We start from the raw sequence: 18,615 nt of genomic DNA, 5'->3' as shown, positions 1-18,615 counted from the left end.
AAAAAACTAATGTTTTCTTTGCAGGTAGGTGACTATTGAGGACAGATACTTGTTTAGCAGTGTGATCCTTAGTCTACTTCTGCCTGTCAGCACTGAGACCCTCACTGCTTGAAGCTGTGGAAGCTTTGATTCTGCTGCCACAGTCTGTGAGATTTTATATGTATAGCAGTTCTGTTGTGTCTAGAAAGCAGTATTTTTACTCTTACAATCTTTCTGCTTCCTATTTGTCACATCTCTCTGAGTCTTGAGAGGAGGAATTTGATGAAGGTATCTTATTTAGGATTGACTGTTTGCAAGTCTGTCACTCTGCACATTGTTTAGTCATAGATTTCCATGTTAATTCATCATTCAGTACAAGAGGAATCTTTTCTGATGATAGCTAACTGAAGTACAGATTTGGGGGCATAACAAAATGTTACTAGGAATTATTTTATTGGTACAAGCCCTTAGCAGAATAGGAGCATTTGGTTCCATAAGACAATGACCTTTATTTCTAGTCACAGGTTCTTGGCCAACTAAGCAGCAGTTGGACAGCTATTGAAAGATGTGTTCAATCCCATTTAGTGAACTTTATATAAAATAACAGAGCAGTTGGTTACACCCATATTCATGCCTCTATTTCATTATTGTACATTAAAGATAGGTCACCATTCTAGATGAGAGAATTTGTAGCTGGGTTAATGGTAATCTTTTGTCTCTAGTAGCATGGCAGAGTACTTTCTAGTACAATCTTCTGCTCAGTCATGGAGAAGATTCTACTTAGGAACTAACTCTACATTTTCATGTTAAGTTATATAAATTATGTGTCTGTATGAGTGTGTGTGTTTGTGTGTGTGTGTGTGTGTGTGTGTATGTGTGTGTGTGTGTGTGTGTGTGTGTGTGTGTATGTTTGTGTTGTTTTCAGCTATTAGGTTTCACCATAAGTTTGTGGAGAGCAACCGATTACCATGACAAAAGCATGGGGTATTTTGGGGTTTCCGTGGTGCCCTGTACAGAGAATCTCGTATGTACTGTGCAAGCATTACCTGTCAATAAAAAGCTGATGGCTTATTAGCTGAGGCATGAAATAGAAGGGGAGACATCTGGCAGAGAAAGAGAATTCTGGGAGTGAGTCAAATGCAAGATTTTGCCTTGGACTCAAAGGAGGAAACAAATGAACCTGAAGAGACATAAGTAGCCATGTAGCAGACATAGAATAGAATAAGCAGTTTTTATAAGTTATGAGCTAGTCAGAAATCAACCAAAGATTATGGACTAGGCATTTAGTCATAATTAAGTCTCCATGTTATTATTCTGGCAACAAAGAGGCTGTGTAGAAAAGCTCATGCACATTGTCCCTCTGGCCTATGATTTAACTAGATGCAACTTTTCCCTGGCACTGGAGGTTTTATTTGGTGGCAAAAAACTTCTATGGGGATACTGTGACCCTATTATTGAGTGACTCCATTTAGCTTTCTTTCGCATATGTGTATTTTAGGAAGCTCCTACTGTAGTAGGTTGGCATAGGATTCCCCCCAAGTGGCACTTAGTTGTCCTCCCCCATTTTTCCTCCCTCATCCAATTCCTCCATTTAACCTTTCCACAAACTTAAAGAACACATAGGAAGCATGAGCCCTTTCAACAACAAGCTGCAGTGTATACGTGACTGACTGTATAATTAATGTACGATAAAACTGACCTACCATGCATTTACTTTTTCTTTAAACAGTGTTACTGGCATTAGTATTCTACACCTTAAAGCCTCTACCTCTGCTGCGATGTCTCATGGGCATCATTTAAAACAACACAACCAAAATTTGCAAATCTTCTTCTGTTTATCCCTATAACAGCTAAAGTATCCCACATCTGTTCTCTTTCTTTGCTTCATTAATAAAGATGTGCAAAATAGAAATTATCTTCTCTCCCTCAGTAGCAAAGAAAAGCAAGAGGCTTGGGTGAACTAAACAATGTGGACAAAATGAAATATTTTCCATCAACTCTGTGACCAAATGATTAAAACCATTATAACCACATGTATTTTAGTGGTACATCATTTAATTACAGATGAAAGAGTTCTTTTTTCCTCAATTTTTCAATAAAAGAGAATATTTCCCTTATGTCAGATTCAAAGCTCTTCTATACCTGTTTTTTACAGGAGTCAAAAATTGTCATAATTGATTATGCCATTCAGTTTTAAACAGTAATCATTTGTCACCAAAAAAAAAAAAATCACTCACATAGCTTCTACATAAATGATCTCATGTTATCTCAAATGCTATAGAGTATGGTGCAAACAAAATAATGATGTAAATACCAATGAAGAATGGCTTTAGTTAATGACAACTTAAATAGTATAGAGTAAGCATATTCTATGTTTCAGGTATTGTATCAATGAATAAGGAGAAAACCAATAAAAAATAAGCTCTTTGGAATTTAATTATTTTGAACTCATTTGAGTTAAATTATTTTGAACAATAAAATTATTTCTTCATAACTTAGAACCTGTTAAGCAATTATCTGCACTTGAAAGATTGATTTTATCTCTGTATAAAGCCCAGCAGAGAAGACCCTAAAACTAAAAACTTTAATGATAATTTTCCCTGAGATGCATTCCTAGAAGGTACATTTGGTTCTAGAAGTCTGCCAATTTCTAAGACATTACATTTTCATACATATAGTTCCAGTAAGGATGCAATTTGGTTCAATTTTCCTTGAGGAACATTTGACAACATCTATGCTATCTCTACCACCTCTTGCAATAATCTATCATTCTTTATGTATGTCAGTTTTGCGATTCAGGTGCTGGGATCTAGGTCAACCTCAGTTTGACAAAAAGTCATTTTAAAATTTTTTGTCAAACCAATAAATGCATATAGATAGATGGTCAGTGAAACAGACTTTTGTTTCATTTCATGACTATTCATTGCAAGCTTATATCACAATTGCACCGATTGTGCCAACGGTATGAAATTAGTAGGGACTCTGTCAAGACAAAGATTAGATTAGGCATTTTGTGTTCTCAATTTCTGAACAAATGGTCATCAAAAACCACCTTCTGTTAATAGAATAACAGCCAAAGAAATAGGACAAACAGAACACAGAATCCACTGTCACTATTATTGAAAGGTATTTTATTAATCCCCTAAGAGAGGTGATTTGTTCTATTTTTAATACAGGAAATCAATGTTTTGAAATAGCTATCTTCCAATATATGCAGTCAAAATCCTTACTATATAAAATTGCAAATCCCTGTAATGATAAGGAGAGCAAGAATAGTGGTGAACACATTACGAGTTATCCTTAAAATTCATACACCCAGATTACTGAAATCTAAAATAAAAATTTAAGGATGGGCTGGGGGATAGCTCACTTAATAAAGTGCTTTCAGTGCAAGTATAGAAACCCAAGTCTAATTTCCAAGCCCCCCTGTAAAAAGCTGAGCACATTAGTGCACATCTCTAATGTGATTAGCAAAGTCTCAAAAAATAACAACAAAAGCAAACAAAAACAAAAAAACCAAGCAACAACAAAAGTATACCCAGAATATTTGTTTTTGTTTGTATTTTAGCTGAAAAACAAAATGATCTGTGGATTCTTGACACATGATAATCTAAATTCAAGCCCTTCGTTCCAAGGCTTTAAAACTAAAGCCATCTGTTGGTCATTAGCCTTTTCACAACTGACATATAAGTACATCTCCATGATCCAGTCAATAGCCATGTAATCTCATTTTGAGCTGGCTGCACAGCCTACTACTCTGGACACAGACTTGGTAACTATTCACATTAAGCTGAATTTAATTTGCATGATGCAAATTTTCAAAAATATAAGTGAAAAAATGTCTAAATTTCAACCTTAATTCTCAACACATTAAGTCAATTAAATTGAAGTGTAAACTTGTATGATATTTACTAGCAACATTTGTGACAAGATAACTGGAGAAGAAAGAATATACAAACCTTTATTTGGGTTCACAGTTTAGATAGTGAAGTCGGGGGAAAAAAAGTCCGTATAATGCTTTAGTTATAAACAAAGATCAACTGATAACTCTCCAAGATTATCCCCAAATTATCTATATCCGCAGTTCACACCACTGTGTTCCCTAAACGTCTCATGACCACCTCAAGCATCACCATCTTCCAAGACCTAACCAACCATACAAATACATGGGGCCGCATATGACAGTTACCATATAACATTATCTTAGTGTTAAATGTTTTCTGGGTGTGTGTGCATGTATGTGTGCGTGCGTGTGTGTGTGTGTGTGTGTGTGTGTGTGTATGTGTGTGTGTATGTCTGTGTTGTAGAGTATACTCATATTTATTATTAAGGCATGTGCAGGTTTAAAAAAATCACATAATGTAAAAGACAAAGGAGAAAGTTGAAATAAAACATCTTATCAGAAACAACAAAATATTATACCATTGCTATACTCCTTTCAAAATTTACTGAAAACCTTTTTTAATGTAATAAAATTGGGGTAAATATTTTAGGAAGAATGAAGTGCAACTTATTTTCATATGTTGATATAGACATGAAACAATTTATCTACAAGATTAATGAGCAGTATTAGATTAATAAAACAGATTTTCAAATTTAACTAATATATAAAAATAGTTATAATTAGTATGCAAGGCTATATACCTATAAGGACAGAAGTGAATGCTAACTTTAGAAATGGATTCTTATTAATATTATCAATAAAAATTATACACGCATAGCTTAACAAGTTAAGTACTTATATTCTAAATATACATGGCACAAACTATTAATTTCAGTACATAGGAAGAGAGACAGGCAAGATCTCTTTGCATTTAAGGTCAGCTTGGTCTGTAAAGAGAGAAAGGGAGAGGGAGAGGAAGAAAGGGAGGAAAGGAGGGAAGAAGGGAAGGATGGAGAGAGAGAGAGAGAAAGAGAGAGAGAGAGAGAGAGAGAGAAACAAAATTAAATTGAAAGGCAAATTAGACTATTTGTAGTTTAAATATTGCATTATAAAGCACTATTCAAAATAAAAAATTCTGACACTTAAATTACATTTCTGAGGCAAATAACAAAAGACAGGGATAGCACAGACCCATTTATTAACTATACAGCTAAAAATCATACAAAATGGAAGAAGTGAACAATAGAAAATTAATATTTATCTCAGCATACAAGTAGAACTATAAGTTTATTTAATTAAAAATAACTGTCAAAAACTATTTGCAGAAAAGGTAGGATGTATGTTTGCTGTTTCGAGAGTGGTCATGGTGAATAGTAGTCCAGGAACAGGCCAGGAAGCAACTGCCATAACCTAGAGACTGCCGAAAATCCCATGAATAAGCACATTGTCCAACCAGTTAAAGGTAAGCAAATGGAAATCAAGTTTTGGCTACAAATGAAAGCTTATTAAAACCATGCAAAGTTAAAAAAAAATGGGCTTATCTCACTTTTTATAACAGTGAGATCCATGAAATAAAAACATTAATTATTTCAATATTTAGTTCTAGAACTATATATAGTTCTGGAACACACTCATAAAATTTACTAACATATACCATAAGCACAAAAGTCCATTATAAAACTATAAGTTGCCTATATGTAAAAATTGTGAGTCAAAAGTGATGTAATATTTGATGTAAGATAAGTATCATGGAAGAAATAAGTGACAAGATAGATCTAAAATATGAAAATTATGTGATGAATGAATGATGCAAAAGATGAGAAGAAAATTTACTCAAAAATTTTCTAAAATATACAGAGAATCCTTAAATCCAGAAATAAGAAACTGAAAAAATACACTAAAAATTAGCATAAAACCTCTCTGTACATTACTTCAAGTTAACAAACAATATGTTAGACCAAGGGAATGCAACTTAAAACAGAAAAAGGTCATACTTCATACCTATTACAATGGTAAAAGCCCAGTATATGATTAAAATCAAATGCTATTCAAGATTTGCAAGTGCTGGTAGGAATAAAAAAAATGCTTTGGAAAATATTTGACAGTTTTTTACAGAACTAAAGACACTTACAGTCCAATACACAACAATTCTGTTCCTTGACATTTATTCACAGAGTATGGTTGAAAACACATCCACACAATGTATCTCACATAGAGGTGATACATTTTACTCAAAATTTTCAAATCTTAGGAGCAACTAGATTGATATTCAGTGAATGGACATATAAATGACCTCTGGAAAAAAGAGCAGGTTTCATCATTAAACAGACTGAGTTATAGGCTATAAGAAGATGAAGGAACTTACATGTATACATCAAATAAAAAAGAACAATGTGAATGCTGAAGGTTTTTATCATTTCTCCTTTGTGAAATTATAGAACGTTCAAAAAGTTGAGGAGTAAAATGGCTGCCAACTTGTTGAGGATAAAGAAGTCTGAAGAGGCAGAATCCTACATCATTTTAGGGCAGTGACACTGTATGATGCTATAGTAGAGAATACATGTCACTGTATACTTCTTCAACCTACAGAAGACACAGTACCAGGGACAAGCAATGGAAACTCTGAATGATGATTTGTCAACTTAGTTTCTTCAACTGAAACAAATATGCTTCTATCATGTGATATGTTCCTTCTTCAGAAGCTTTTGCATCTATTTAACACCATGAGCTATAGAATAGATACCTGCTTCCCAATTTTTATGTAAATCTGAAACCTCTGCAAATATAGTCTGTTTAAATAAATAGAAAAGCTAAACAAAAGAAAATATTTTTAACAATCACTAACCATCTATTAGGAAATTAAAACTAAAACCATTCTTAGTCTACATCTTTAAATCTTCAGCTAAATAATGTAACATTTGTTCAATTTAAAGACAACTAAAAGTTTGTCCTAGAAAATCCCTTTATAAACACTGTATACACATGACAGTTTTAAATTTTCTCAATGTCCTAAAACCCTTAGAAATAGAATAAATCAGCTTTATTTTACTTTAGTCCAGGCCAAATACATAATCTCTTGAACATTGAATGTCTTACTGTAACATTCTTTGAATGTTGGTTGTACAAGCAGCAGCAGAGATATCTTAGAAGATTGTAGACACTTTGGTAGGTATGGTCTAGCCAGAGGAATTAGCTCACAGAGAGACCTGTGAGTTGTACCATCCCATCCATCTATCCAATATATCCCAGTCTATTACTCTGGCTCCCTTTCCTGGAAACGACAAGGTGAACTATACACCATCATTCTTGCCCTGCTACTCACTCAGCAGATATTTCTGGAACCCTGAAACAAGATAAATCCATTCTCCTTTAAATTGTTTTCACAGATATTTTACATACAGAAATCATAAAGCTAACAAAAATATATATCTAGCAGGGACTTGGAAAGCTTGATGCTTGAATCTATTTGTTTCTTGTATTCCCTAAGAATGGAACTGTCTGTGCACATTTCTCACAAAATCAAATTTGAATTTTAGGGATTTAAATGTCCTATAAATTGTAGAAGATTTTGTGGAGGAGATTATTATCATTCTAGAGTAAAAAAAAGACTATTTTTGAGAAATTAAGTATCAACTAATTGAAAATGAATCATTTGATTGCTCCTGTAACCCATGATGGTCTTCAAAAACAACTTGAGTTCAAATGAGATCATAAGTATCTGCATCTTGAAACACTATATTAATTTGGAAAGGAAACCACATAAATTGAAATAAAAAAATCTGAATTTCAGGCTTATAGAAATGAAAATTAATTGTTGATGACAAACATGTATACAAAAGATGCAAATAATTATACAAATCTTAGAACCAGATAATACGTAACCAATCTTATTTGTGTCTCATACAATTTTTGATATTTTGATTTTTTGATGATGTTACTCTTAAATACCACATAAAATAGAAATGATTAAGTTTATGGCATTACTGATAGCATGTAACTTGGTTTAATATTGAAGAATCACAAGTTACTCTGCATGGATTGTCAAAACCCCCACATTTGTTGTGTTTTGCTTGAAAATTTAACTATCAAGCGCAAATTCCAAAATAAACTATTTAAGACTGACTGAAGACTGCAGTCTTTACAAATCTTCCTAGTATCGACAATTATCACAATGGCTTATGAAACCTGTCAAGGAAATGGAGGCATCTTATTCTAAACAGTGATTTTTTTACTATCGACTTAATTGAATCTAATTTACAATGCTCCAACAATTTATTAATTTTTTGTATGTGGAGAAAATCACTCCACTTTTTAATTACTGAGGCATATATGTATCATTTGTGTTTATCTTTACTTTTGAGTTTAACTCTTTCTAGCATATTAAATAAATAGTGCTAATAAAACAACAAAGGCAAACAAAAATCATCTAGTAGTCTAAGAAACACACACACACACACACAAACAAAATAACTATACTCTAAGTCACTGCTCTCTATTAGAAATTCACATCTGTTAGCATTCTGTCTAAGCTCCACCCCGCAGTTACCTGGCAACACCTTGTGGGCCCACCCACTATAAAAGTTGCTGCTTGCCCCTCTCCATGCTCTCTTGGTCTCTTGGTCCTCTCTTGCTCATTCCCTGCTTCCCTTCCCCCTTCTCTCCCCATTCCCTTCTTGCTCTCTCCCCAAGGCAGAAAATACCTGGCTGTTGCCAGGTAACTGTGGGGTGGAGCTTAGACAGAATGCTAACAATATCCATTTCTGCATTGTAATAAAGCAAGCAAGCAAACAAACAAAGAACAATAGCACCCTCAGTTATGTGTGAGTCTGCAGACTAAATGATCCAGGAACCTCATGCATGCATCTTAAAGTGAAGGATGTCTACCTGGCTCTCCCTGTGCAGTAGCTGTTTTTCCAGTCTTGCTCTTGCTGACCAGATAGGGCACCAGGAACGCAGGCCTGGCTACCTACGTTGTGCTTAGATTGATCTGATTACAAATGAACATGTTTCCTTGAGAGCATATCTTTTTGAAAAGTTGTGAAGGAATGTAATAAATTCGAAAAATAAAATTTCTGAGGAGGAGTAAAGATCCCTTCCCTTGCAAGCTCAGAAGGAGCTTTACTTTACCCATTTTGGGCAGTTAGGAAGGACAGAAATATAGACAACTGGGTCTGGAGCCGCCCTCAGCAGCAGAGTGAATGGGTCTTATAGGTCGTTCTACATCTGCTTCTGAATAGTGTGTGCCTAGCACATAATGTGTGCTTCACTAAGAGAATGAATGATGGAGTGAATGAGTTTATGGATGGAGTTGTTCAGACTTTTCTCCTGGGTTTACCCTCTGGATATATTTGGGACTGGAGCCCGCTCCTCTGCATAGAGATTTCAGAAGCGGCCTAATGGGAAGGGTGGACCTTGGAGGCCCACGTAGCTATAGCTGTGACCTTCACACTTGCCTGTCAAAGGGAGTTCTTCTCTTCACTGTGTGAGCATCATGAATATCCATCAAGTATTTGGTACATCTTTCTAAACTCCAAAATCTCCTGTCTACAAATATGCCTCCTCAGACCAACAAATAATAAAGGTCTGTCTGTCTGTCTGTAGAGTTTGTAGATATTGGCTTTGCTCCCTAGGCATGCAGAGCTTTGGAAAATGGATGGACTTTTGGAGTTGGCCAGTGAGAACATGGAAAGATGGGTCTGTCTGTTGGGCCCCGGGGTGGCCGGTCTCAGTGCACATAGCCAGTGTAGACAGAAGGGAATATTATCTAAGTAGGCACATGAACAAACATAGAAATGGCTTTGCTGGTTGTTTTTCCAGGGCCAAGACTCAAACTCTGCTGAGTGCTTGGTTTCACTGAGAGCTGGAAGGGGGCAGGTCAGTCAGAACTGTGGCTAAGGGAAATGGGAAAGGGGCAGACAATTTGTGAGATCCTTCAACACCTAGAGTCTGAGTGAAGCTGTGAATGGGTGAAGCTTTGGGGAGCTGGGATAAAAGTGAAGTTCTGTCAGAACATGGACTGTGGGAGGGAGGGGAGGCTTCACAGCTGCCCCTGCAGAGGCCCCGGTGCTTCAACTGTGGGAGGTGAGGACCACAAACAGAAATGAGTGAAGGGAGAGCTCAGAGTGAGAGCTGTGCTCTGGGCAGCTCTGGTCACCCAGTCTTGGGAAGTTCTTGGGGAACTTCTCTGGGATTTATTTAATAACAACAGCTCATGTTGAAACCTTTACCTTGTTCCTTCTCTGTCTGTTTCCAGTCTTCATTGCTATCTCCCAGCTCCAGAGCCATCTTTTAAAAGGCACTATGTGAAACTAGCAGGACCGGGAGATTCACAATCTGCTCAAATTCAAAATCCTGGAGAGGTGATTCCACCCATGTTGGGATGAGCACTGGCAGATACTGTGTGGTTGGAGAAGGTGAGCTCCCCAGAGACCAGCATATCCAGCAAGGGACTAGAGGACTTGAATTCCTGATAGTCTAGACTCCGCCTCCCAAGTGCCAGGATTACAGGTGTGGGCCATCACTGATGGCTTTGTGTATGTGGTCTAGTTACTTTTTCCACCCTTGCTACTGGTGATCAATTTCTAAAGCTCCCTTGAAAACATCTCCCTAGACTTATTTCCTGTTGATGAAATTTACTTATTTTGTGTATGTATGGGTGTGAGTGAAAGTGTGTGTGTGTGTGTGTGTGAGAGAGAGAGAGAGAGAGAGAGACAGAGAGAGACAGGGACAGAGAGAGAGACACAAAGAGAGAGAGAGGAGAGAGAGAGAGAGAGAGAGAGAGAGAGAGAGAGAGAGAGAGAGAGAGAGAGAGAGAGAGAGAGAGAGAGAGAGAAAGGAGTCAGACAGACAGACAGACAGAGACAGAGAGCACTCCTATACCTGCACCTGAACTTGTGTGCCTTGGTGCAAGGTATGTTTGGAGGACAGAAGACAACTTTGTGGAGTCCTCCCCTCCCACCATATGGGCTCTGGGGATCAAACATATGTCAGCAGGCTTGGTGGCAGGTACTTCCACAGGCTGAGCCTTCTTGCCAGTCCCCATGGGTTAGTTTTACATAAGCTGTCTCTATGTCTCCAGCTCCCTCTGTTATCTTGTTTGTTTGTGCAATTTCCTTACCATCCAGGCCAGCACCTACCCTCCTGTATCTGACCTGGTTCATGGCTGTGCTCACGGTCCATCTCCTGCTTGCACAGGCAGGGCAGTTTGTAGTGAGCAGGGCTTGGGGACACTCCTCTCATTTCCTGTCCCAGGAGCTTCCCTTCCTCACGGCAGCTGCTGCAGCCATAGGCTGGATTGAGGTATCACAGAGTCATCCAATCACCAGTGCCAGACCCTCTTTCCCCAGCAGGGCTAGGAGGCCTAGAGTGATGAAATCCCACCAGTAGCTGCACTGTGTTCAGCAGGAACCTGCGATAAGGTGTCTGACAGTTAAAGGGGGCAGTCTTTGAGGTTGAGAGGCTGGGAGCCCACAGGAAGTGCCAAGCTGGTGTAGCTTTGTCTGGCACCCGTTCTGACAGAGAAGTTGCACCCTTTTGATTCATTTTCCCTCTTCCACCATACACTCAATAAGGCAAATAAATGAACAAAGTCTCCAGTTTATTGATTTGCCCCCCCATCTCAACTCTCTCTCTACAGCTCCCTGCCCCTCGCCTACACTGCCTTCTCCCTCCTTCTCCCTGGGTGTGGGGAATGGGGGAGGGGTGGAGCAGAGCATTGCTGAGCTGGCTGCACATTCCTGCCAGTCTGTGAAGTCTGCACATTCCCTGGCCTGGCGCACTTTACTGCTGAGCCATGTCTCTCCAGAGGCAAATTTCACGCGTGAAGTCTGCGAGCAAGTGATATTTCAGCTTAAATGTCTGAACTCACTGTCTTTCAGGGCCACGTTGGCTCAGGCACCTGCTGAACCAAAACCCTAGGCTCTTTAGAAATGCTAATGGAGTTGCTAACACACCCTAACACAAAGAGGAAGACTACAGCCTTGCCCTGCCAGCTCAGGGATTTGTGAGGCAAAATCTACACAATATTTACATGATTTGGAATTTCTACTTTATGTTTAATGTTTAATAAAATAAAGCGCCAGGCAGTGGTGGCACACATCTTTAATCCCAGCACTTGGGAGGGAGGGCAGGTGGATTTCTGAGTTCAAGGCCAGCTTGGTCTACAGAGTGAGTTCCAGGACAGCCAGGGCTACACAGAGAAACCCTGTCTCTAACGCCCCTCCCCAAAAGAAACCTTGTTTCAAATAAATAAAAACTAAGCAAGTAATTGCATACATACATACATACATACATACATACATACACACAGACATACAAACAACAAATAATGAGAGCTAATGGCTGGGAGCTATCCATCACACCAATGCACACAGACAGACATGCATCCACTCACTCACACACATGCAACATATACAAACATACAATACACAACACACACACACACACACACACACACACACACTGATATATTTTGAAATTAGATTAAATAGACAAAAAACGTTCTGGGGTTAACATTCTGCTGACAATCCATTAACAGAACAGGCACATATGCCGGGCAGTGGTGGCCTTTAATCTCAGCAATGGGGAGACAGAGGCAGGTGGATTTCTGAGTTCCAGGCCAGCCTGGTCTACAGAGTGAGTTTCAGTACAGCCAGGGCTACACAGAGAAACCCTGTCAAAAAAAAAAAAAAAGCCAGATGAAGGGTCAGATGTCAGATGTGCTGAAATTAGAGTTAGAGTTATGAATGGCTGTCAGGCTTGCCCTGTGGGTGGTGGTGGGACGTGAACCCACGAAAGACAGAAACAGGACAGGTAGGAGAAGAACCAGGATGTTAGTTAAGCTTCCGTCATCCATTTTCCTGTTACAGAGTTGTGTCTGAGGAAGCTCCTAGTTACATGAAACAAAAACAATAATGGGGAAAACCATACCTGTGTGAACTAATTTTCCCATTTTATTTAAAGATACGCCATCATCTCTAAGGTACGCAGATCAAAGAAAGAATATTTCCAGGTTACACTTACAAATAAACAAGCAATCTCCACCACCACAACCAACACCAACAACAACAATAAAAGTATAATTCTAGTGGTAGTGGCAAAGGGAGGTAGATCACTGTAACTTTGTGGCTAGCCTTGTCTACAGATGGAGTTAGACGAACAGAGTTCCATCATGACTGATTGTGAGGAACAACAGCAAAAAGGGATTTTGGAATCGTCCATTTCTTGGCCACTTGCTGCTGGTGTAGGAAATCATTCTGGTCCAAGACTCTTCAAGCTTATATATAGTATCCACTGTTGCAGCTTTTCTCAATCTTTCCTCCATGCTCAGACTAAGGAGACTTGCATGGAAGGATGTGGAAATTGTTTCATGCCACCTTGCCCCACGTGTCTGTGTGTGTGTGTGTGTGTGTGTGTGTGTGTGTGTTTCCATGGTCAAGCTAGGACCCAGCCCAGATTTGTGTTTCAGAGAGCATTACTTATTCCTTCCTTCCTTCCTTCCTTCCTTCCTTCCTTCCTTCCTTCCTTCCTTCCTTCCTTCCTTCCTTCCTTCCTTCTTTTTGTTTCAGACAGTGTGAATTACATTATCATTCTTAGTGACTGATATTTATGTTTATATAAATTTTAACCTATTTTGACTGTCTAGCTAACTAACCAAGTAACTAAGTCTGCCTGGCATACAAGAGGAGTTCCAGGATGACTGATTATATTTATCTTTTATTATGCATTTTAATAAAAAAATAACAAAAATTTTAAAAGGTTCGATTCATCTGACACTTAAAAGTAATAGACAAAAAGCAGGAGAAAAACAGGTGGCTGTGGCTTCTTTCTGGTGGCTTTTCAGTGCCTTCTCACCATTCTACACTGGTTTAGCTGCAGTTCTGGTCCCCTAGCAGCTGGGAAAGAAAGGAAAAGGTAGGTCACACCTCGCCGGCACCCTCCATCTTGGTGAGGTCAGTCAGCCGGCAGCTAAGATGGCTGCCATCCACAGGTCACCTTCCATTTTGGTGAGGTCAATGAGCAATCACACCTTCCGGGGAAACACACACACACACACACACACACACACACACAAATTGAATTTCAACTAAACACACAGTAAAGAAAAAGAAAAAATCTAAAACAGAGACCAAAACAATATCCAAAATAACCTTTCCTGGGGTTAATGAAATAACAGAACTGGGTGTGGCCATATATGTCTTTCATCCCATCTCTAAGAAAGGAAGGAAACAGAGGCAATGCTGTGAATTGGAGGCAGGTCTGATCTAGATAGTGATTTCCAGGGCTATGTAGAGACTCCCCTGCCTGCCCCAACTAAGTCAATGAACAGGAAAAATATAACTATAATTATTAACCTGGGATAAAACAATCAAGGGAAGGTGGTGCTGGTGCCTGGTTTATGGTCTCTCTGTCTGTCTCTGTCTGTCTGTCTCTCCTCTCTCTCATTCCCCTCTCTCTCTCTCTCTCTCTCTCTCTCTCTCTCTCTCTGTCACTCTCTGTCTCTGTCTCTCCTCTCTCATTCCTCTCTCTCTGTCTCTCCTCTCTCTCTCTGTCTCTCCTCCCTCTCTCTCCTTCCTCTCCTTTCTCTCTTTCCCCCTCTCTCCTCTCTCTCTTTCTGTCTCTCCTCTCTCTCTCTTTCTCTTTCTCTCTCTCTCTCCTCTCTCTCTCTCTCTCTCTCTCTCTCTCTCTCTCTCTCTCTCTCTCTCTCTCTCTCTCTCTCTCCCCAGGTGTGTACCTGCCTGCCTTGCTGAACACTGTATTATGTAATAAACTCAGTAGTTTTAGAAGTCAGGAGCTGGAAATATGCAGATAAGATTGTGGGGTGCACTGGGCAGTGGGAAGCAGAGGCAGGTGAATTTCTGAGTTCGAGGCCAGCCTGGTCTACAGAGTGAGTTCTAGGACAGCCAGGGCTACACAGAGAAACCCTGTCTCTAACGCCCCCCACCCCAAAGAAACCTGAGTGGCCGGCTGTGGTCCTGACAGTGACCAAAAGCAAGAGAGGACACGACGGGGCGGAGTCCAAAAAGCCTACAGCACCCGGTATTCCCAGGTGGTCTCCCATCTAAGTACTAACCAGGCCCGACCCTGCTTAGCTTCCGAGATCAGACGAGATCGGGCACAATCGGGCTCGTTCAGGGTGGTATGGCCTTAGACGACGGCTGCCACTCGGGAAAGCCCCAAGTGCCTGCTGCCGGCGCCCGCCTGCCCGCCTGCCCGCCCACCCGACGCCGAGCCCACGCGAGTCCAAGGCCCCGCAGACAAATGCACTGTACCGCACCGCACACCAAGAAATGCACGCACGCACGCACGCAGGCACACACACACACACGCACGCACGGCCCTCGGCCCGGCCCGAGCCCCACATACACTCGCCAGCCCACACTGCCAGCCTACAACCTCCCCGAACCCCTTCTGCCCTCCTCTGGCCACCCGGATGGAGCAAGGGCCCAGACAGTGAGTGCCAGCCTTGGCCCCACAGAGATCTCTCCTTCTCCTGCTCCTCCCCTCCCCTCCCCTCCCCTCCCCTCGCCTCCCCTCCCCTTCCCTCCTTGAAGGTTCTTGGACCAGCGTCCTCACCCACCCGTGACTTCCTCTTGCCCCAGATGCACGAGGAGGACTAGGAGGACGGTCCAGCTTCTGGAATCTCGAATCGGGGACGCTGGGCCCCACCTCGCTCACTGCACCGTCCGTCCCTCTGTCCCTCTCTCCCTCCGTCCATCCCCGGACTGGGACCCTCAGCCTGGACACGCACGGGAATTCGACCGACTGTGGATGGCTGGCATCCCATCCCACCCAGCATCTGCACAGCCACACCCAGCAGCACAGGCTAGCCCAGGAGCCAGGCACTCTCCCTGCCCTCCCTTTGGAGCGAGCAGGCGCACACACAATACCCACACAGGGGCACAATGCGCCTGACACAAGCAAGGGCTCGCGGGCGCACACGGGCGAGAAAGCGCGACGGCCCAGACACACTACTGATGCACGGAAGTGGGAACTTGAGGACTGGTTACACACATGCCTGCGCACACACGCACATTCACGCACTCACAAGCATGATCGCACTGCGCGGGCCCGTGCGAGCGCTTCCAGCCCCAAAGCAAACATGCCATCACACATACACACACATATATACACACAGCACTCCCACACTAGCGGGCTGGCACACCCACCCAATCCCCCACGCACACACACACACACACAATTGTGTGTACTGGCTGATAAGAGCAAGTATGCAGGAAGGGCCCTCATGCTACACACACACACACACACACACACAGAGGCACATTAGCAGAAGGTAGGATGACAACACACACTCACATCCGTCACACAGTCTCCTTCTTGCTCTTACACCCACACATACCAGCACATGAACTCACGCACCAGGGTCTACCAATTCACTCACACATAAATGTGCTAATCCTCTCAATATTCACCCTTGCAACATTAGACAGAGACAGACAGACAGACAGACAGACAGACAGACAGAGACACAAGACACAAGCAGACACATTGTCACTGGCCCCCACAGCTCCCTAGACCTCTTAAGGCAGGCTAAAGAGGTGGGTGGTGGCTGGGTTCCTCGGGGACTCCTCCCAAGGAGAGGGCGAGGGCGAGGGGTGGAGTAGCCTTTTCTGCCCCCCTTACTGGGCAAGGTGGAATCCCCGTGTGGTTTGGGTGGGTGTTAGAGTCCAATCTGGGCTTGGTCAAATGGGGACAGGGTTGTGTTGCTGTACATTAAGGTGACTGTTGCTTACAATCCCCATGATTCTGCTGTGCTTGCCAGCTCTCTGTAATGGATCCCACAGGAATCCTGAGCCCAGACACCCAAGCCTGTGCTGCCTCAAGCAGTGTATATTGTGTTCATCCCCCAGCATCCCTCCTTTGTCTGCCTTTGAAGGCTCCTGGGGCCCTGACAATAGATTGCCAGCTTTTCCCCATTCATGACTGCCTGCGGCTCAGAGGTCTCTTCTTCCTTGCCTGTCATCCTCTCCACAGGCCCGAGCAAGTTTGCCCTCTCCCACCTGTGACTTCCTCTGTCCATGTGTTTAGTCGTCTGCCACAGTCTTTGAACAAATATGTTTTCCTCACATTTACATTTTGGGTAAGTTGTTTGTTATGACACCAGGTAAATCTTCAGTTAGTAGAGTTACTTTTCATATGGGAACTCTATCTAGGGTCTTGTGATGGTGGGGACAGACTTCCAGCCTGCTGCTTTCCAGCCTCCTGCCTTCCAGGCTTCCTGCCGTCTTTCTTTTTCTATGTGTTTTTTCCCTTAACTTTTATTAGTGTGTTCCAGGGACAGTCTTTTCAGCTGAGCCAAATCCAAAATTTCAAATATGAATTGATTTTTTTAAATTTATTTGTTTGTTTGCTTGCTTGCTTGTTTGTTTGAGTAGAGTTCACTATGTAGATGCAGCTGGCCTATAACTACTGTGAAGAGCAGGCCATTCTCCAACCTGCTTCTGTTTCTTTATTGCTGGCATTAGGGACAAGCTCCTCTGTATCCAACATAGGACTTTTAACAATAGAGATTATACACTGTATCTTGTCTAGCAGTATGTAATAGTATTAAGAATTTAGGCTGGATTTGAGTTGTAGGAATACAGTACTCCTTCTAGCTGTCTGATTTACCACAGAAGGCCATCTTATAAACTACAAGGATACTTACAGACCTTCACCAAAATTGCAGCTTCTTGAACCATGTTATGCCTCCCTAACCCTCTGGGACCCAGACACATGGTCTCACTGAGGCAGGCTCTTAGCCTTTTTTTTTTCCTCTGAGTGCTGCTGTGAATGAGGGAGTCTATCAAAATTATCTTAAACATCATCGCATTTGTTATTCCCCTCCTCCTCCTCCCCATCTTCCCAAGTTGTCTGGCAATATATTCTATTTTTAACCACCTTGGGCGGAAATCCCCCTTTGCCACTAATGCTGATCTCTGATGATCTCAGACCCCCAGGTGTATCCCTGGTTCCCTTGCTGAACTCTGTATTGTATAAACTCAATAACTCCAGCAGTCAGGAACTGGAAATAGGCAGATAAGCTATTGGTAGAAAGGAAGGAAGGAAGGAAGGAAGGAAGGAAGGAAGGAAGGAAGGAAGGAAGGAAGGAAGGAAGTAAAAGAACAGATATACCAACACACACACACACACACACACACACACCACCACCACCACCACCACCACCACCACTCACATGACCAAAGGAAAGCAGTGCAAAAAATAATTACTTTTTGGCCAAAGTGAAAACAAATCACTTTGAAAAGGTATTCCTAGAAAAACAAAACAGAACAAAAACAAACAAACAAACAAACAAGCAAACAAATAGCAAGCAAGGAAGCAAAGACAGAAATGGGATTTTTAACCATCCTACCACTTTTTAAATTTAACTCTGTATTTAGTCTTTGAAAAGGGGACAGTGGGTGGGCGGGCTGGTGAGTGAGGGCGGGAGGGCAGGCAGCGGTGGTGGCAAGGAGGAGAGGAACATGAAACAGAAAACAGAATGAGAGAGACAAAAATGTCGCCGCCACCCTCCTCTTCCACCGTGTTTGGAGGCTCCCTTCTGCTAATTGTGCCTGTTCCTTGCCCCGCTAACCGACTGTTAGTCGCGTCCTTTCACTTAGAGAATGATTAAGCCTGTTTTCTCAGCTCCAGGCCATACTTTGGCTTTTGGGTGCCTGAGGGGGTCGGCCTGAGTCCAGCCAGCGTTCACTAGTTTCTGGTGGGAAAGCGGGAACTGTTTGTGCCACTCGGGA

The 18,615-nt window shown here is 41.6% G+C and overlaps 1 pseudogene; it reads right to left on the bottom strand.

Annotated features, from left to right (window-relative positions):
- Positions 1-14,884: 14,884 nt before the first annotated feature.
- Positions 14,885-15,013, bottom strand: LOC127670314 (uncharacterized; annotated as a pseudogene).
- Between the last annotated feature and the right edge of the window lie 3,602 nt (positions 15,014-18,615).

This window comes from Apodemus sylvaticus, chromosome 19, assembly GCF_947179515.1.
Source record: "Apodemus sylvaticus chromosome 19, mApoSyl1.1, whole genome shotgun sequence".
In the NCBI taxonomy this organism is placed as follows: Eukaryota; Metazoa; Chordata; class Mammalia; order Rodentia; family Muridae; genus Apodemus; species Apodemus sylvaticus.
The sequence above is the reverse complement of the archived record's forward strand: the minus strand, read 5'-3'. Positions and strand labels throughout refer to the sequence as shown.